Source organism: Muntiacus reevesi, chromosome X (assembly GCF_963930625.1).
Source record: "Muntiacus reevesi chromosome X, mMunRee1.1, whole genome shotgun sequence".
In the NCBI taxonomy this organism is placed as follows: domain Eukaryota; kingdom Metazoa; phylum Chordata; class Mammalia; order Artiodactyla; family Cervidae; genus Muntiacus; species Muntiacus reevesi.
Window position 1 is genome coordinate 77971089 of NC_089271.1, and position 22733 is coordinate 77993821.

Sequence of the window (22733 nt, forward strand, 5' to 3'; positions counted from 1 at the left end):
GAGTCAGACACAACTAAATAACTTAGCACATAACACTCATGCAAAATTATATAGCCAGTGAAAATTTGCTGTATGACACAATGAGCTTTAGTCTGGTTCTCTGTGACAGTCTAAAGAGGTGCGATGGAGTGGAAGGTGGGAGGGAAGTTCAAGAGGGAAGGGACATATGTTTATCTATCCCTGATTCATGTTGACATATGGCAGAAACAAACACAATATCTTCAAGCAATTACCTTCCAATTAAAAATAAATAAATTAAAGAAACAGGTTTTAATTAATAGTTTTGTCAGTAATGCATCACTGAAGATTACTTACCAGGCACAAATTACAAAGTCATGAAATCTTTATTTAAAGAAATTACCATAAACTTTTGGTGTGAAGACAATTCAAAGCATATGGTATATATACTATTACATAATAAATTTTGACAATCAATTTCTTGATTAGCATGTACAGAACTACAAAATAATCTGTGCATTGTGGCCAGGCCGCTTGCACAGAGAGCTTTCTTGGTTGCTCAGAAGATAAATAATCTGCCTGCAAGGTGGGAGACCCAAGTTCAATCCCTGGGTTGGCAATATCCCCTGGAGAAGGGAGTGGAAACTCACCTCAGTATACTTGCCTGGAAAATCCCATAAACAGGGGAAGCTGGCAGGCTACATTTTATGGGGTCGCAAAGAGACAGACATGACTGAGAAACTCTCAGATCAGTTTGCACAGAGACATTAACAAACTCCATGTAAATTCCTTGTTTGAGTCAAGAATTATGAAGTGAAGTGAAAGTCATTCAGTTATGTCTGACTCTTTGCAACTCCATGGACTGCACAGTGTAAGGAATTCTCTAGGCCAGAATACTGGAGTATTCTGGGTAGCTTTTCCTTTCTCCAGGGGATCTTCCCAAACCAGGGATCAAACCCAGGTCTCCCACATTGAAGGCAGATTCTTTACCAGCTGAACCATCAGGAAAGCCCAAGAATACTGGATTAGGTAACCTATCCCTTCTCCAGGGGTTCTTCCTGACCCAGGAATTGAACCAGGGTCTCCTGCATTGCAGGTGGATTTTTTTACTGACTGTGCTATGCTGAGAACAAGATAATAACAGATGGAAACAGGCCACCCAAAAGAAAACAACTTCTTTCTAAAAAATTGCAGCACCTACTTTACACAAGCCCATCAAACCAAACATATTGCTGGTATTTTGACTTCTTTTTTTAATTCTATAAAATTTACCTTAATTTTCCATGTTAGAAGACATAACCCCTGAAGGAGTTATCTCTGTTACAACATCAGGAATAAATTACACATTTGAATCTCAGAAAATTTTTGAAAGCTTGAGAAGCAGAATTAAAGTAGAACAAATTGAGTAAATTTGCAAGGTACAAAATCAACTGATAAAATATATTTATATTTTATATAGTAAAAATGAATCATCTGAACAAGAAAAGTTTTACCATGCTGTTTACTATGGCATCAAGAAGAATAAAATACTTACATATAAACCAAGGAAAAGAGACATGCACACTAAAATTTACAAAATATTGCTGAAAGAAGTTAAGACACAAAGTAAAGTGTTTATGAATTAAAAGGACTAACTATCGTGTAGATGGGTTGTGTTTACTTGCTCACTCGTGTCCAACTCTTTGCGACTTTATGTTCTATAGCCAGCCAGGCTCCTCTTTCCATGGGGATTCTCTAGGCAAGAATACTGGAGTGGGTTGTCATGTCCTCCTCCAGGGGATCTTCTCAACCTACGTCTCCCACATGGCAAGTGGATTCTTTACTGCCTGAGCCAACAAGGAAGCCCATAAATACTGGAGTGGGTAGCCTATTTCTTCTCCAGGGGATCTTTCTAACCCAGGAATTGAACAGGGGTCTCCTACATTGCAGGTGGATTCTTTACCAGCTAAGCTACCAGGGAAGCCCCTGTGAAGATGTTATTACTACCTAAAGCGATCTGCAGATTCAATGGAATCCCAATAAATATTTAATTGCATTTTTTCATATAGAGAAAAATCTGCCCAGAACTTAGTATGTAATATCAAGGTACCCCAAATAGCCGAAATTTCTTGATCTTGAAAATAAAGAACAAAGTTGGAGGTCTCATACTTCTTAATTTCAAGCTTACTATAAAGCTAGAGTAATCAACACAATGTTGTAGTGGCACAAAAATAAATGTATAGACCAATGAAGAAGACTAGAGAGCTCTGATGTAGACTTTTGTATATATTTTCAAATGATTTTTTACTGAAATACCAAGAGCATTCAATGAGGAAAGGATAGTCTTTTCAGTAGTTTTGCAAACACTGAATATCCACAAGCAAAAGACTGAAGTTGTACCCATACTTTACGCCATATTAAAAAAATTAACTAAAAATGGATCAAAGAATTAAGTGTAAAGCTAACACTATAAAATTTTAGATGAAAAAAAATGCAGAAAAGATTCATAACAATGAATTTTGTTATGATTTCTTGGTTGTGACTCCAAGAACCCAGGCAACAACAACCAAAAATGTAGATAAATTAGACTCCACTGAAATTAAAACATCAAATGATACAATTAACAGAATGAAAAGGTAACCATGGAATGGGAGAAAATGTTGGGAGATCAAATATCTGATAAGGGCTTGATATTCAGAATATATAAAGAACGCCTATAACTCAAAAATAAAACAAAAAGAATCCAATTAAAATTAAGAATAAAAATATTGAATAGACATTTCTTTAAAGATTTACAAATGGCCAATAAGCACATGAAAATATGTGCAACATCACTAATCATTATGGAAATGTCAATCAAAACCACAATGATATACAATTTCACATTCATGAGGATAGTGTTAGTACTTAGTCATGTCTGACTGTTTGCAACTCCATGGACTGGGGTCTGCCAGGCTTCTAGGTCCGTGGGATTCTCCAGGCAAGGATACTGGAGTGGGTTGTCATTCCCTTCTCCAGGGCATCTTCCTGACCCAAGAATCGAACCCAGGTCTCCTGAACTGTAGGCAGATTCTTTACCATCTGAGCTATCAGGGAAGCCCATTCATGAGGATGGATACTAAAAAAAAAAAAAAAAAACCAAAAAACAACAAAAAAAGAAAAAAAAACCCAGAAAATAGGAAATATTGGCCAAGATGGGGAAAAATTGGGACTTGTACACTATTGCTAGAAATATACATAGTTGCTATGGAAAACAGTATGAGGCTTATTCAAAAACAGAAATTCCATTTAATCATGTGATTCCACTTCTGGATATATATTAAAAAGAATTGAAAACTAGGTCCCAAAGAGATATTTGTATGTCTGTGTACATAGTAGCATTACTCACAGTAGCTAAAAGGTGAAAGCAACCCAAGTATTCATCAATAGATACATAGATAAAGGAAGGAAATCCTACAATACACAATGTGTATTGACCTTGAGAATATTATGCAAAGGGAAATAAGTCAGTCACAAAAAGACATATATGATTCCACAAATATAAATGTTACTTGTATGAGGTACCTTAGAATAGTCAAATTCATAAAGACGGTTACTAAGCACTGAGAGAGAAGGAAATAGGGAGAGTTTGTTTCATTGTAGTTTCAGTTTTGCAAGACAAAAAGATCTTTTGTAGGTGGATGGTGGTGATGATTGCTTAGCAATGTGAATATACTTATGCATACATGTAAAAATGGTTAAGATGGTAAATTCTATCTTATGTATATTTTAGCACAATTAAAAATGGAAGACTGGATATGTGCTGATGGCTATTTCATGTAAACATTTAGTGTTTTGTCAATATTATACTGTACTTGAAGCCTTCTTTGAGTGAAGCTTTGAGGGAGGTTCATTGAGGATATTGACAATGCAGATTTTCTTTGTGTCAGGGGAAAAAAAAGACCTAGGATTTTACTGCATATACAAACTGTCACTGCTACGCAATCAAAGCTTCTGAAGTGTGCTTCTTCTAATCAATAACATTCAGTTCAGTTCAGTTCAGTCTCTCAGTCGTGTCTGACTCTTTGCAACCCCATGAATTGCAGCACACCAGGCCTCCCTGTCCATCATTAACTCCTGGAGTTTACTCAAACTCATGCCCATCAAGTCAGTGATGCCATCCAACCATCTCATTCTCTGTTGTCCCCTTCTCCTCCTGCCCCCAATTCCTCCCAACATCAGGGTCTTTTCCAATGAGTCAACTCTTCAATAACATTAGAAGAACCATTATTATATTAGGGAAAGTTATTATAGAAGTGGAGCAAAATGGATATCTGGCTCTTTTGAACTTTGTTAAATGCCTTTCAAATTGAAGTGAGGGCATTTATTCCTCAGTCTTCACTTATTTCCCAAAGTTAAAAAAAACAAACAAACAAAAAAAAAAACCTTCCCTTAAATAGTCGCTTTGTCTTTTTAAAATTTCAGTAAGTTTCACTTCAGTTACCCATCACTTCAAAACCTCTAACAGAGAAGGGGCCATTTGACCAGTGGAGAAGAATGTGGGAAGATATGATATCTACCCAGCAAGGTGGAGTGATAAAACCCTGCCCTCAGAGATAATGCAATCTATAATCAATCAAAATGAAACTGTTTTCATCTGTTATTATCAAAAGACCAAACAAGTTGCACTTGAAGAATGACAACATGGAATAAAATAAAGTTTGAAATGAAAAAATATATAATATATTCAACTCAAAATAAAAATAAATAAATAAACAATCTAATTAAAAAATGGACAGAAGCCCCAATAGAGAATTTTCCCCCCAAATAAGACATTAACATATGACCTAAAAGCACATGAATAGATACTCATCAGAGAAATGGAAATCAACACCACAATGAGATATCACCTCACACCTGTCAGAATAACTATCACCAAAAAGACTACAAATAGCAAAATGTTGAGAATGTGGAGAAATGGGAACTTTCACACTGTTGATGGGAATGTAAGATGATGCAGTCACTATGACAAGTAGTGTGGATGTTCCTTAAAAACTAAAAATAGAGTTACCATGTAATCCTGCAATCCCACTCCTGCCCAAGTATCTGGAAAAACCTGTAATTTGAAAAGACACTTGCACTCCAAAGTTTATTGTGGTACTATTTAAAATAGCCAAGACATATAAGCAACCTAAATGTCCTTTAACAGATGAATAGATAAAGAAATTGTGGTGCAGAGTAAGAAGGAAAAGGGACGAGAGAGAAAGATGGCAGGGGAGTAGGTGAATGTGGAGTACATCTCTCTCCACGGATACATCAGGAATACACCTTTAGACACAGAAGTGCATGCAGAACACCTGATGAGAGTGGACAGGAGTACCTGCCCAGCAGAAAAGTATATATAGAACCACGCAAAACTTGACAGGACAAAGGAACTAGGGGGAAAACCAAGAGTGTTAGGAGGACAGAACCTGCCCCTCAGCTGGTGGGGAAACAGAAGCAGGGGTTCAATCCTCACATTGGGGCAACTGTCTGAGTCGGAGGAGAAACATTTTAGTTTGAGAGTGAAAAGACTGATCTGTGGCAGCCTAAATGGAATGAGAATCAGAACAGTCCTTGCCACAGCCACACACACCCCAGACAGGGATGTAGGTCCCCTGGAAGTTGCAGAGGCTGGGAACTGGAGTTTAGGGATTGTGAAGCAATCCCAGGGCACGGGCTGCTGTTGACTGTGGAAACGTGGATCGATGGGATGTGAGAGAGGAGATTGTGGTGGGAAATACCTGTGGATGAAAGGCGGTCAGCCATGGAAGCAAAGTGCTGAGTCACGTGTAAGGGGTGGAGCAATCACCATAGCCTCTCTCTCCTCACACGCCAGCATTGGCAGTTGAACAATACAGAGACTGGCCCATCAAACACCTGCCATACTGAACTATAGATTGGGACCCCATCAAGGGTGCTTCTTTAAGTAACTGATGCGCTCATCTACAGAGTAGGACCCCAGCCAGGGTGCCCGTCTATGTACCTGATGCACCGAACAACAGAGAAGGACCCCAGGTGAGGGAGCTCTCTAAGTGCCTGAACTGGCAGAGCTACAGAGAAAGACTGGCCAAAGAGGCCTTCTGATTACCAGCTACAAGAGGCTTGAAAAAAAGACTCTGATAGGGCCATAATTACTGAGGCTGAGGCAGTCTGTACCTGCATGCTTGGTGTTACCAGGGTCCCTGAAAGCCAAGCAGCTCTGCCGTTTTCACCCTCAGCCCTCCCTGGAGCAGAGCTACTACAGGAAAAAAAAATTCTGTGTCTATGCATGCAGGGTCTCTTCGGTCGTGTCCAATTCTTTGAGGCCCTGTGGACTGTGACCTTCCAGACTTCTCTGTCAGGGAGGGGGATTCTCCAGGCAAGAATACTGGAGCGTATTGGCCAATACTGGTTGTCAAACCCTTCTGCTACTGCTAAGTCACTTCAGTAGTGTCTGACTCTGTGCAATCCCATCCCTGGGATTCTCCAGGCAAGAACACTGGAGTGGGTTGCCATTTCCTTCTCCAAAGTGAAAAGTGAAAGTGAAGTCGCTCAGCCATGTCCAACTCTTTGAGACCCCATGGACTGCAGACTACCAGACTCCTCCATCCATGGCATTTTCCAGGCAAGAGTACTAGAGTGGGGTGTCATTGCCTTCTCTGGCCATACCCTTCTAGAGCTCTGCCTTGGCTGCCAACTCCCCTGAGAACCTGGTGCTGCCAGAATACCTGTGATCCAAGCAGATGCACCACCTCTTCACCTGGCCTTCACAGGGGCAAACTCAAGTCCTCCAGTGCAGCCTCAGTAACAAAACCCAGTGGATGACCCACATGCAGAGGTGGAAATAAAATCACAACTGAAACTCAGGGGCACTGTGGCTAAGGAAGAAGACCCATAATCTCATCAGGTGTACAAGCTACAGATTAAATCCCCAGGATCAAATAAGCAGACTCTGTGTCCATGGAATATACAAAAGGTCGTTGAGAGCTCCCACAAAAGAAAATGCACTAGTTCTGATAGCTGTGGACATTGGAGGCAAGAACACAGAGGAGTAGAACCAGATTGGAATCTGAGCTGCCACCACAGCAGGTCCAGAGATCAGCACAGTGTTGGAAGGCATCCTAGGGAGTTGAGGTGGACTGTGACTCCCAGTGAGGGAAAGGACTCTGACAGCAGTGACTCAAGAAAAATATTTGTTATTCTTATTTTTTGAATTGTTATGTAGATTCTTTTGGATCCAACCCCCCCTTTGTAGTTGTTGATTTTATTGGCACTATGAAATCTAATTAAGCTTTTGAGTTTTGTTTTGTTTTAATTTTCCTCATTCACATTTTGTATTGTTGTTATAAACATATGCCTCTACATTGGGCTTTTGCAGTTTTGTGGAGTTTTTTTTTTTTTTTTAAATTTTCAAACCTAATATTATTATTTCTACATTTATTCCTTTGTTTGATTTTCCTACTGTTCTTTACCCCTTGCCCTTAATCTTTAATGTATATAAATCTTCTTTATCTACCTCTTTTAAACTTTGTATACCTTTACTTTCTTTCTTTCCTTTCCTCTCAAAATATGTTTGTTTCCTTTTCATTGCTTTATTGCCCAATTGGCACCTTGCTTAGTTTTGTTTTCCAATTTGTGTCTTAGTTAGTTTTGCTCCGTTAGATATAATTTTTGGTTTCCTTTGTTCACATGGTCAATCTATTGTACATTAATTTGCTGGACTGCTTTGATTTTGCTTATGGGTGTATATGTATATGTGTATATTCAGTCACACTTTTTATTGTTGTTATAAATCTTTGCCTCTACGTTGGGCTTTTGCAATTTTGTGGAGTGTTCCCTTTTTTCTTTCTTTTTTTTATTTTCTTTTTCTTTTCTCTATTTTAAAATTTCATTTTTAAATTTCTATTGTATGTATTCTATATTTATTCCTTTCTTTGCCTTTCCTACTGTTCTTTTCCCCTTGCAGTTAATCTTTAATGTATATAAATCTTATTCATCTACCTCTATTTATGCTTGCATATATTTGCATATCTTGCCTATCTTAGCTTTTACCTTTGGATATTCTTTCTTTCTTTTCTTACTTTCCTTTCCTCTCAACAAATTTGTTAGTTTTGCCTTCATTGCTTTATTCCCCACTTGGTACCTGTCTTTAGTTTTGTTTTCCAATTTGTCCTTTAGTTAGTTTTTTTCTTAAGTGGCAAATACAACTTTTTATTTCCTTTATTTGCAAGGTCAATCTACTGTACTTTATTTTTGTTGGACTGCTTTTACTTTGCTCATGAATGTATATGTGTATCTGTATATTGCATTATTTTAATTATTACTTGCCTGATGTTGTAACTGACATTTGTTTAAGGTTCATCTTTGGTTTCTTTCTTTTTTTTTTTTTTCTTTTTTTTTGGATATTTGTTTTAATCTCATTTAATGCCATAACAAAACACCTTTGGAATCTTTTTCCTGACCAGAGATCAAGTCTTGAGCCTTTGGAGTAGCAGCACTGACACCAAAACCCTAGAACACCAGAGAACTAATTCTAGGGAGTCTCAAATAGTGAGAACTCACACAAAGGAAACCACTTTAACACAAGACCCAGCATCACTCAACCACCAGTAGCAACTTGGGCAGGATGCCTCATCTAAACAACAAACAAAACAAACATATAAGCCCAATCATCAGCAGACAGGATTACCACATCACCCATCAGAGTAAAAAGAAACAAACAAAAAACTCAGCATGAATCTCACCCTATACAAACCTTACACAGACCATTGGACCAACCTTAGGAGAGCAGAAACCAAAAGAAAGAAAGAATTCAACCTTCCCTGAAGCCTGGGAAAAGGACACCTCAAACACAATAAGTCAAAAAAAAAAAAATTAAAAAGCAGAGAAATACTACACAAATGAAGGAACAGACTAGAAAACACAGAAGTACAAATAAATGAAGAGGAAATAGACAAACTCTGAAAAAGAATTCATAATAACAATAGTAAAGATGATTAAAAAAAAAAAAAAAAACCTTGAAAACAAAATGGAGAAAATGCAAGAACCAATTAACAAAGATCTAGAAGAATTAAAGAATAAACATACAGAGACAAACAGCATAATACTGAAATTAAAAGTACTATAGAAGGAATAAATAGTAAAATATCTGAAGCAGAAGAATGAATCAGTGAGCTGGAAAATAAAATGGTAGAAAAAAGCTTCTGAAGAGCTGAATAAAATAAAAGAATGAAAAGAGCTGAGGATAGTCTCAGATAATTTGGGAACAATATCGAAAGACATCAACACTTGAATTATAGGGGTCCCAGAAGAAGAAGGGGGAAAAAAAAGAGTATGAGAAAATTTTTGAAGAGCTTAGAGTTGAAAATTTGCCTAAGATGTAAAAGGAAATAGTCAATCAAGTCCAAGAGGCACAAAGTGTCCCATATAGGGTAAACCCAAGGAGAAACACACCAGGGCACATACTAAGCAAACTAATAAAGACTAAACACAAAAAAAAGTATATTAAAATCAGCAAGGCAGAAGCAACAAGTAGCATACAAGGGAAACCCCATATGCTTAACAGCTGATCTTTCAGTAGAAATTCTGCAGTCCAGAAGGGAATGGCAGGATATAGTTAAAGTATTCGAAGGTAAAAATCTACAGCCAAGATTACTGTAGCTGGCAAGGATCTCATTCAAAATTGATGGAGAAATGAAAAGCTTTTCAGACAAGCAAAAGTTAAGAGAATTCAGTACCACCAAACTAACTTTACAATAAGTGTTAAAGGGAATTATATAGTCAATAAATACAAGAGAAGACAAATAGATCTACAAAATCAATCCCAAACAATTAAGAAAATGGCAATAGGAACATGCATATCAATAATTATTTTAAATGGACATGGATTAAATGCTCCAACCAAAACATAGAGACTAGCTGAATGGATTAAAAAAACAAACAAACAAAAAAAAGACCCATATATATGTTGTCCATAAGAAACCCACTTCAGACCTAAAGACACATATAGCCTGAAAGTGAAAAGATGGAAAAATATATTCCATGGAATGAGAACCAAATAAAGCTGGAGTAGCAATCCTCATATCAGACAAAAGAGACCTTAAATAAAGAATAATACAAGAAATAAGGAAGGACACTACATTATGATCAGGGGATTAATCCAAGAGAAAGACATAACAACTGTAAATATCTATGCATCCAACATAGGAGCACCTCAATACATAAGACAAACACTGCTGCTGCTGCTAAGTCACTTCAGTCATGTCTGACTCTGTGTGACCCCATAGACAGCAGCCCACCAGGATCCCCCGTCCCTGGGATTCTCCAGGCAAGAACACTGGAGTGGATTGCCATTTCCTTCTCCAGTGCATGGAAGTGAAAAGTGAAAGTGAATTTGTTCAGTCGTGTCCGACTCTTAGTGACCTCATGGACTGCAGCCTACCAGGCTCCTCCATCAATGGGGTTTTCCATGCAAGAGTACTGGAACGGGATGCCATTGCCTTCTCTGAAGACAAACACTAACAGATATAAAAGGAGAAGTTGACAGTAACACATAAATAATAGGAGACTTTAACACCCTATTCACACCAATGGATAGACTATCAAAACAGAAAATTCATAAGGAAACACAAGTCTTTAATTTTGCATTAGATGAGATGGATCTCACTGATATCTTCAGGACACTCCAACCAAATGCAGAAGAATATACCTTCTTCTCAAGTGCACATGGAACATTCTCCAGGATAGACCACATACTGTGTCACAAATCAAAACTCAGTAAATTTAAGAAAATCAAAATTGTATCAAACATCTTCTCTGACCAATATGAGATTAGATATCAGTTATAAGAAAATAACTAGATATCAATTATAAGAAAAAAATGCAAGAAACAGAAACACATGGAGATTAAACAACACATTTCCAAAGAACCAATAGGGTATTAAAGAAACCAAAAGAGAAATAAAATAATATCTAGAAACAAATGACAATGAAAACACGGCAACTCAAAACATATGGGAGGCAAGAAAATCAGTTCTAAGAGGGAAGTGGATAGCAACACAATCCTAACTCAAGAAACAAGAAAAAAATCTAACAGACAACCTAACTTTACACCTAAAACAACTTGAAATTGAAGAATAAAAAAAATTCAGAATTAGTAGAAGGAAAAAAATTATAAAAATTTGAGCAGTAATAAAAAAACAATGAAAGAAATACTAATAAAGATTAATAAATTATTAATAAATTAATAATTAATAAATTAAATGAAGATTAAAAAAAATCTTTAGCCAGACTCATCCATAAAAAAAGAGAGAAGAATCAAATAAACAAAATTAGAAATGAAAAATGAGGGGTTAAAACAGACAATGCATAAATACAAAGGATTATATGAGATTATTATGATCAACTATATGGCAATAAAATGGATAACATGGAAGACATGTACAGATTCTTAGAAAAGTTCAATCCTCCAAGACTGAACAAGGAGGAAATAGAAATTATGAAAAACCAAATTACAAGTACTGAAATTAAAGGTGTGATCAAAAAACTCCCAAAAAACAAAAGCTCAGGAACTGATGGCTTCAGAAGAATTCTATCAAACATTTGGAGAAGATTTAATGTCTATCCTTCTAAATCTCTCAAAAAAATTGCAGAGGGAGGGGAACTTCCAAACTCATTCTACAAGGCCACCATCACCCTGACACCAAAACCAGACAAAGACAACACAAAACTACAGGACAATATCACTGAAGAACATAGATGTAAAAATCCTCAACAAAATTTTAGCAAACAGATCAGCAACACATCAAAAAGCTCATACACCATGATCAAGCTGAGTTTATTACAGGGATGCAAGGATCCTTCAATATAGGGGACTGAAACAATGTGATACACCGTACTAACAAATTGAAAGATCAAACCAATATGATAATCTCAATAGATGCAGATAAAGCCTTTGACAAAATTCAGCGCCCATTTATTATTTAAACTCTTCAAAAATAGTGCATGGAAGGAACCTACTTCAACATGATAAAGACCATATATGATAAGTCTACAGCAAACATTATTCTCAGTGGTGAAAAACTGAAAGCAACCCCTTAACACAGGAACAATACAAGGGTGTCCACTTACACCACTGTTATTCAACATAGTTCTGGAAGTCCTAGGTATATTAATCATAAAAGAAAAAGAACTCAAAGGAATCCAGAACAGAAAAGAAGAAGTAAAGTTCTCACTGTTTGCAGATGACATGCTACTGTATACTGAAAACCCTAAAGATGATAGTATCAGAAAATTACTAGAGCTAATCAGTGAATCTAGCAATGTTGCAGGATACAAAATCAATACACAGAAATCACTTGCATTTCTATATATTAACAATGAAAACTCAGAAAGAGAAATCATGGAATCAATCCTATACACCACTGCAACAACAGCAACAACAAAAATATCTAGAAATAAACTGCATTTTGCTGGAACAGCCATGAAGAGATACCCCATGTCCAAGGTAAGAGAAACCCAAGTAAGATGATAGGTGTTGTGAGAGGGCATCAGAGGGTAGACACACTAAAACCATAATCACAGGAAATTAGCCAACTTGATCACAGGACCACAGTCTTGTCTAACTCAATGAAACTAAGACATGCCGTGTGGGGTCAACCAAGACAGTCGGGCCATGGTGGAGAGGTCTGACAGAATGTGGTCCACTGGAGAAGGGAATGGCAAACCACTTAAGTATTCTTGCCTTGAGGACCCCATGAACAGCATGAAAAGGCAAAATGATAGAATGCTGAAAGAGAAACTCCCCAGGTCGGTAGGTGCCCAGTATGCTACTGGAGATCAGTGGAGAAATAACTCCAGAAAGAATGAAGGGATGGAGCCAAAGAAAAAACAATATCCAGTTGTGGATGGGACTTGTGATAGAAGCAAGGTCCGATGCTTTGAAGAGCAATATTGCATAGGAACCTGGAATGTTAGGTCCATGAATCAAGGCAAATTGGAAGTGGTCAAAGAGGAGATGGAAAGAATGAATGTCGATATTCTTGGAATCAGCGAACTAAAATGGACTGTAATGGGTGAATTTAACTCAGATGACCATTATATCTACTAGTGTGAGCAGGAATCCCTTAGAAGAAATGGAGTAGCCATCATAGTCAACAAAAGAGTCTAAAATGCAGTACTTGGATGCAATCTCAAAAACGACAGAAGGATCTCTGTTCCTTTCCAATGCAAACCATTCAATATCACAGTGATCCAAGTCTATGCCCCAACCAGGAAACCTAAAGAAGCTGAAATTGAATGGTTCTATGAAGACCTACAAGACCTTTTAGATCTAACACCCAAAAAAGATGACCTTTTCATTATAAGGGACTGGAATGCAAAAGTAGGAAGTCAAGAAACACCTGGAGTAACAGGCAAATTTGGCCTTGGAGTACAGAATGAAGCAGGGCAAAAGCTAATAGAGTTTTGGCAGGAGAAGGCACTGGTCATAGAAACACCCTCTTCCAACAACACAAGAGAAGACTCTACACATGGACATCACCAGATGGCTAACACCAAAATCAGATTGATTATATTCTTTGCAGCCAAAGATGGAGAAGCTCTATACAGTCAGCAAAAACAAGACTGGGAGCTGACTGTGATTCAGATCATGAACTCCTTTTTGCCAAATTCAGAATTAAACTGAAGGGAGTAGGGATAACTAATATACCGTTCAGGTATGACCTAAATGAAATCCCTTATGAATATACAGTGGAAGTGAGAAATAGATTTAAGGGACTAGATCTGATAGACAGAGTGCATGATGAACTATGGATGGAGGTTCGTGACATCATAGAGGAAACAGGGATCAAGTCCATCCCCATGGAAAAGAAATGCAGAAAGGCAAAATGATTATCTGAGTAGGCCTTACAAATAGCTGTGAAAAGAAGAGAAGCAAAAAGCAAAGGAGAAAGGAAAAATATTCCCATTTGAATGCAGAGTTCCAAAGAATAGCAAGGAGAGATAAGAAAGCCTTCCTCAGTGATCAATGCAAAGTCATAGAGAAAAAAAACAGAATGGGAAAGGCTAGACATCTCTTCAAGAGAATTAGAGATACCAAGGGAATATTTCATGCAAAAACGGATTCAATAAAGGACAGAAACGGTATGGACCTAACAGAAGCAGAAGATATTAAGAAGAGGTGGCAAGAATACACAGAAGAACTGTACAGAAAAGATATTCATGACCCAGATAATTACAATGGTGTGATCACTCACCCAGAGCCAGACATCCTGGAATCTGAAGTCAAGTGGGCCTTAGAAAGCATCCCTACGAACAAAGCTAGTGGAGGTGATGGAATTCCAGTTGAGCTATTTCAAATCTTGAAAGATGAGGCTGTGAAAGTGCTGCATTAAATATGCCCGAAAATTTGGAAAACACAGCAGTGGCTACAGGACTGGATAAGGTCAGTTTTCATTCCAATCCCTAAGAAAGGCAATCCCAAAGAATGCTCAAACTACCGCACAATTCCACTCATCTCACACGCTAGTAAAATAATGCTCAAAATTCTCCAAGCCAGGCTTCAGCAATACATGAACTGAGAACTTCCATATGTTCAAGCTGGTTTTAGAAAATGCAGAGGAAACAGAGATCAAATTGACAATATCCGCTGGATCATCGTAAAAGAAAAAAAGAATTCATTTGAATCAGTTCTAATGAGATGGATGAAACTGGAGCCCATTATACAGAGTGAAGTAAGCCAGAAAGATAAAGAACATTACAGTATACTAACACATATATACGGAATTTAGATAGATGGTAGCGATAACCCTATATGCAAAACAGAAAAAGAGACACAGAAGTACAGAACAGACTTTTGAACTCTGTGGGAGAACGTGAGGGTGGGATGTTTTGAAAGAACAGCATGTATATTATCTATGGAGAAACAGACCACCAGCCCAGGTGGGATGCATGAGTCAAGTGCTCGGGCCTGGTGCACTGGGAGGACCCTAAGGAGTCGGGTGGAGAGGGAGGTGGGAGGGGGGATCGGGATGGGGAATACGTGTAACTATATGGCTGATTCATGTCAATGTAAGACAAAACCCACTGAAATGTTGTGAAGTGATTGGCCTCCAACTAATAAAATAATATTAAAAAAAAAAAAAAGAAAAGAAAGTTCCAGAAAAAACATCTATTTTTGCTTTATTAACTATGCCAAAGCCTTCGAGTGTGTGGATCACAATAAACTGTGGAAAATTCTGAAGGAGATTGGAATACTGGACCACCTGACCGGTATAGGTTGAGAAACCTATATGCAGGTCAAGAAGCAACAGTTAGAACTGGACATGGAACAACAGACTGGTTCCAAATAGGAAAAAGGCGTATGCCAAGGCTGTATATTATCACTCTGCTTATTGAACTTATATGCAGAGTACATCACGAGAAACGCTGGGCTGGAAAAAGTACAAGCTTGATTCAAGAGTGCCCGGAGAAATATCAATAACCTCAGATATGCAGATGACACCACCCTTATGGCAGAAAGTGAAGAGGAACTAAAACCCTCTTGATGGAAGTGAAAGAGGAGAGTGAAAAAGTTGGCTTAAAGCTCAACATTCAGAAAACTAAGATCATGGCATCTGGTCCCATCACCTCATGGGAAATAGATGGGGAGACAGTGGAAACAATGTCAGACTTTATTTTTGGGGACTCACAAATCACTGCAGATGGTGACTTCATCCATGAAATTAAAAGATGCTTACTCCTTGGAAGGAAAGTTATGACCAACCTAGATAGCATATTAAAAAGCAGAGACATTATTTTGCCAACAAATGTTCATCTGGTCAAGGCTTTGTTTCTTTCCAGTGGTCATGTATGGATGTGAGAGTTGGACTACGAAGAAAGCTGAGCACCGAAGAATTGATGCTTTTGAACTGTGGTGTTGGATAAGACTCTTGAGAGTCCCTTGGACTGCATGGATATCCAATCAGTCCATCCTGAAGGAGATAAGTCCTGGGTGTTCATTGGCAGGACTGATGCTGAAGCTGAAACTCCAATACTTTGCCCACCTCATGCGAAGAGTTGACTCATTGGAAAAGACCCTGATGCTGGAGGGATTGGGGGCAGGAGGAGAAGGGGATGACAGAGGATGAGATGTCTGGATGGCATCACCAACTCGATGGACATGAGCTTGAGTAAACTCCGGGGTTTGTGATGGACAGGGAGGCCTTGTGTGCTGCAATTCATGGGGTCGCAGAGTCGGACACGGCTGAGCGACTGAACTGAAGGAGACAAAATATCTGTACATAGAAAATTTTAAGACACCAATGAAAGAAATAAAAGGTGACATAAACAGATAGGTAAATATTCCATGTTCCTGGGTAGGAAGACTCAATATTGTGAAAATAACTATACTACCAAGTGCAATCTACAGATTCAATTCAATCCATATCAAATTACCAGTGGCATTTTTCAAAGACGTGGAACAATATATTTCACAGTTCATACATAAACACAGAAGACGCCAAATTGCCAAAGCAGTTTTGAAGAATGGAGCTGGAGGAATCAACGTTCCTGATTTCAGATTATACTACAAAGCCACAGTCACCAAGACAGTCTGGTACAGGGGGCAAAGACTGCCTCTTCAATTAATGGTGCTGGGAAAACTGGGCAGCTATAAGTAAAAGAATGAAATTAGAACATTTCCTAGCACCATACAAAAAGATAAACTCAAAATGGATTAAAGACCTAAATATAAGACCAGAAACTACAAAACTCTTAAAGGCAAACATAGGCAGAACACTCGACAGAAATCCAAGAAAAGTCCTTTATGACCCACTTTCTAGAGTAATGTATATAAAAACAAAAGTAAAGAAATGGGACCTGATTAAACTTAATGAATTTTGCCCAGCAAAGGAAACTATAAGCAAGGTGTAAAGACAACCCTCAGAATATGAGAACATAGCAGCAAATGAAACTGCAAAGGATTATTTTCCAAAATATACAAGCAACTCATACAACTCAATACCAGAAAAGCAAACAACCCAATCAATAAGTGGAAAAAAGACCTAAGCAGACATTTTTCCAAAGAATCCATACAAATGGCTAACAGACACATGAAAAGATGCACAACAATACTCATTGTTAGAGAAATGCAAATAAAAACTACAGTGAGATATCACCTGACACCAGTCAGAATGGCCATCATTAAAATCTCTACAAACAATAAATGCTGAACAGGGTGTTGAGAAAAGGGAATGCTCTTGCACTGTTGGTGGGAATATAAATTGATTCTTCCTCTATGGAAGATGGTATGGAGATTTCTTTAAAAAACTAGGAATTAAAACACCATATCACCCAGCAATCCCACTGCTAGGCATATACCCTGAGGAAACCAAAATGGAAAAAAAAAACAAAAACAAAAAAAAAAACAAAAACAAAAACATATGTCCCATTTTTCATTGCAGCACTATTTACAATAACTAGAACATGGAGGCAACCCAGATGTCCATTGACTGATGAATGGATAAAGAAGTCATGGTACATATATACAATGAAATATGACTCAGTCATAAAAGGAATGCTTTTGAGTCATTTTTAATGAGGTGGATGAACCTAGAACCTAGTATACAGAGTTAAGTAAATCAGAAAAAGAAAGATAAATATCATATTCTTACACATACATATGGAATCTAGAAGAATGGTACTGAATAATTTATTTAAAGGGCAGCAATGGAGCAACAGCCATGGAGAATAGACATATGGACATGGAGAGAGGGGAGGAGAGGGTACGATGTGTGGAAAGAATAACATGGAAACTTACATTGCTAATGTAAAATAGATAGGAATGGAAATTTGCTGTATGGCTCAGGAAATTCAAACAGGGGCTCTGTATCAACCTAGAGGGGTGGGATTGGAGGGATGTTCAAAAGAGTGGGAATATATTTATACCTATGGCTAATTGATATTAAGAAGAGGTGGCAAGAATACACAGAAGAACTGTACAAAAATGATCATCACGACCCAGATAATCACGACAGTGTAATCACTCACTTAGAGCCAGGCATCCTGGAATGTGAAGTCAAGTGGGCGTTAGGTAGCATCACTACGAACAAAGCTTAGTGGAGGTGATGGAAATCCAGTTGAGCTATTTCAAATCCTGAAAGATGATGCTGTGAAAGTGATGCACTCAATATGCCAGCAAATGTGGAAAACTCAGCAGTGACCCCAGGACTGAAAAAGTCAGTTTTCATTCCAATCCCAAAGAAAGGCAATGCTAAACTACTGCACAATTGCATCCAGCTCACACGCTAGTAAAGTAATGCTCAAAATTCTCCAAGAGAGTCTTCAGCAATACGTGAACCATGAACTTCCAGATGTTCAAGTTCTTTTTAGAAAAGGCAGATGAACCGGAGATCAAAATGTCAACATCCTCTGGATCATCAGAAAAGCAAGAGAGTTGCAGAAAAACATATATTTCTGCTTTATGGACTATGGCAAAGCCTTTGACTGTGTGGATCACAGTAAACTATGGAAAATTATGAAAGAGATGGGAATACCAGACCACCTGATCCACCTATTGAGAAATCTTATGCAAGTCAGAAAGCAACAGTTAGAACTGGACATAGAACAACAGACTGGTTCCAAATAGGAAAAGGAATATATCAAGGCTGTATACTGTCACCCTACTTATTGAACTTATATGCAGAGTACATCATGAGAAATGCTGGGCTGGAAGAAGCACAAACTGGAATCAAGACTGCTGGGAGAAATATCACAACCTCAGATATGCAGAGGATACCACCTTATGGCAGAAAGTGAAGAAGAACTAAAGAGCCTCTTGATAAGGAGAGTGAAAAAGTCGGCTTAAAGCTCAACATTCAGAAAACTAAGATCATGGCATCTGGTCTCATCCCTTCATGGCAAATAAATGGGGAAACAGTGGAAACAGTGATTGACTTTATTTTTCTGGACTCCAAAATCACTGCAGATGGTGAATGCAGCAATGAAATTAAAAGACGCTTACTCCTTGTTAGAAAAGTTATGACCAACCTAGACAGCATATTAAAAAGCAGAGACATTACTTTGTCAACAAAGTTCTGTCTACTCAAGGCTATGGTTTTTTTTCAGTGATCATGTATGGATATGTGAGTTGAACTATAAAGAAAGCTGAGCGCCGAAGAATTGATGCTTTTGAACTGTGGTGTTGGAGAAGACTCTTGAGAGTCCCTTGGACTGCAAGGAGAGCCAACCAGTCCATCCTAAAGGAGTTCAGTCCTGGGTGTTCATTGGAAGGACTGATGTTGATGCTTAAACTCCAATCTTTGGCCACCTGATTTGAAGTGCTGACTCAGTGGAAAATACCCTGATGCTGGGAAATATTGAAGACAGGAGGAGAAGGGGATGACAGAGGATGAGATGGTTGAATGGTATCACCAACTCAATAAATATGGGTTTGGGTGGACTCCGGATGTTGGTGACAGACAGGGAGACCTGCCTTGCTGCAGTTCATGGGGTTGCAAAGAGTCGGACACAACTGAGTGACTGAATTGAACTGAACTGACATGTTTATTAATATTAAGCCTTCTTTAATTGTCATTAAAGTGTGAAATGACAGATACCATGAAACACTAATATAGTGTTACTCTTTGAAGGAATTTCTATTAAGTAAAATATTTTTAATTACACTATTTTTATTTTTTGAAAGATAATTGCTTTACAATATTGCATTGGTTTCTAACAACCATCAACTTGAATTATCCATGTCTTTGCCACTTGAAAATCCCTCCCACGTCTCTCACCATCCCACTCCTCTAGGTTATTACTGAGCCCTGGTTTGAGTTATCTGAGTCACACAGTCAATTCCCATTGGCTACCTATTTTACATCCAATGACATATGTTTCCATGTTACTCTCTCCATACTTCCCACCCTCTCTTTCTTCCCCCACCAAGCTATGTCCATAAATCTGTTCTCAATGTCTGTGTTCCACTGTTGCCCTGCAAATAGGTCCATCAAAACCATCTTTCTAGATTCCATATATATATATACATTAATGTGTGATAATTGTTTTTCTGGCTTACTTCACTATGTATAATAGGTTCTAGGTTCATCCATCTCATCAGGATTAACTCAAATGTACTCCCTTTTATGGCTGAGTAGTATTCCATTGTATATATGTACCACAGCTTATTTTAATCTGTTGATGTGCATCTAGGTTGCTTCCATGTCCTAGATATTGTAAATAGAGCTGCAATAACCATTAGGTTACATGCGTCTTTTTCAATTTTGGCTTCCTTTGGATATATGACTCGTAGTGGGATTGCTGGGTCATATGGTGACTTTATTCCTAGCTTTTAAAGGAATCTCCATACTGTTCTCCATAGTGGCTGTATCAAGATAGAAAATCCAGAGATAAAGCGACTCACTTATGGATACCTTATTTTTGACAAAGAAGGAAAGAATATACAATGGTAAAAAGATAGACTCTTCATTAATTGCTGCCAGGAAAACTGGACAGATATGTGCAAAAGAATGAAAGTAGAACACTTCCTAACATCATACAAAAGGTAACTCAAAATGGATTAAAGACCTAAATGTAAGACCAGAAACTATAAAACTCATAGATGAAAACACAGGCAGAACAGGCTATGACATAAATAACAGCAAGATCCTCTATGTTCCACCTCCTAGGGTAATGGAAATAAATACAGAAATAAACAAGGGGGACCTAATTAAACTTGAGAGCTTTTGCATATCAAAGGAAATTATAAACAAGGTAAAAAGACAACCCTCAGAATGGGTAAAAATAATCGAAACTGAAACAAGTGGCAAAGGATTAATTTCAGAAATATACAAACAGCTTATACAAATCAATACCAGAAAAAAAAATTAAAGAATGTGCAAATAACCTAGACAGACATTTCTCCAAAGAAGACATACAGATGGATAATAAACACATGAAAAGATGCCCAACGTCACTCTCTATTAGAGACGTGCAAATCAAAGCTACAATGAGATAAATAAAATATTTTAATTTCTTCACTAATAAAAATAATGAGGCTATGCAGAATAGAGAACCTATTATAGCCTAGTGACAAACATTGCAAAAAGAAATGGATTGATTTAAATGAAGCAGCAGAGAAATTTTAAATAAATATATTGAACATTATGTCAGATTCATTAGAACATGGGACAAATGAGATGAAGGCTGAATGTTTTAATTTATCTTCATGGCAATTAGCGTTGCAAAAGTCAGAAGCTATTCTGCAGATCCTAGTGTAGTTGCTTGGAAAACATACATCTTTGGTCTTATCTAGAACTAGTTTAGCACTTCAGAAAATTTCAATAGTGAATTTCCATCCTAATAGCACTGTATACTTTCTTACATAAATGAAGTTTATCCTTTTAAAATAGCAAAATGCCACCATCACTTGGTGATAAAAATGTTTATTTTAGAAGCATCAGAGCAGAGTATTCTCACTAAAACAGTACTTTATCCCCTGAAATCATGAAAACATCCCTGAAATCACAATGAAAGGTTAAGAGAATGACTTCCATCTTAAGAGGTCCCTGTGGTGAGTAAAGAATACACAATTGCTCTGTCTAACTGTACTATACACTACATTTGATTTTACTAAGCAAAGTCAACAGTAGCTTTTTCTTAGGTTTAGTAATGAGTGCACATATTTCAGAAAACACTAGCTTGCGGAATTTCATTCAGCTAAAAAGAAATTTGAAGGTTATTAAACTATTTGCAAATTAAATTTAAAATCTATCATTCCATAAGCTTATGTTTACCATTCCCAAGTAGTACTTTAATCTTTATTTAAAATTCCCTGTAATTTACTGCTTACTACAAAGAAACTATTTGTTCCCAGTATCTAAATTGCTAAACATACATTTCCTTACGTAATTTTATAAAAAGTCTCCTCTTAGTACAAGAAGACTGAGTCATTTTACTTGAGATTGAGAAAAGAGTGAAAACACAAACATTAAAAAAAACACACATACACAAATATTTCAAAATTTTTTTCTCATATAATTGCTATTTTGGAATTGTATATCTTATGCTGCATATAGACCATGTTTTATTTTAGTTTGCACTTTCAGCACCTATTATATAGCACCCATTTCATATTTAAATTGAGTTAAAATAAAGTATTTGATATATAAAATGCAATTTATATATAGTATTAAATATAGTAATGTATACTTGTAATAGATACCATATATGCTACATATATAGCATGTAATTTATACAGTATAGTAAAACAGAAAGTGTACAGAAGTAGACCTTACTACAAAAAGTTCTTAAACCTTTACAATGTACTATTAAGAAGATACATTACTTTTCTTCAAATACCTATTGGGGAAAGTGACAGAGGAAAGAGCTCTAGTTCTCTTAAGAAATATGTTTTACTTAATTGACATTACTGCTATTCCATAATGATTCAGTTCAATCACTCAGTCATGTCCGACTCTTTGTGACCCCATGGACTACAGCAAACCAGGCCTCCCTGTAAATCAACTCCCAGAGTTTACTCAAAGTCATGTCCATTGAATCAGTGATGCCATCCAATCATCTCATCCTCTGGCGTCTCCTTCTCTTCCCACCTTCAGTCTTTCCCAGAATCAGAGTCTTTTCAAATGAGTCAGTTCCTCCCATCAGGGGGCCAAAGTATTGGAGTTTCAGCTTCAGCATTAGTCCTTCCAATCAATATTCAGGACTGATTTCCCACAGGATGAACTGGTTGGATCTCCTTGTAGTCCAAGGGATGCTCAAGAGTCTTTTCCAACTCCAAAGTTTGGGGCTCAGCTTTC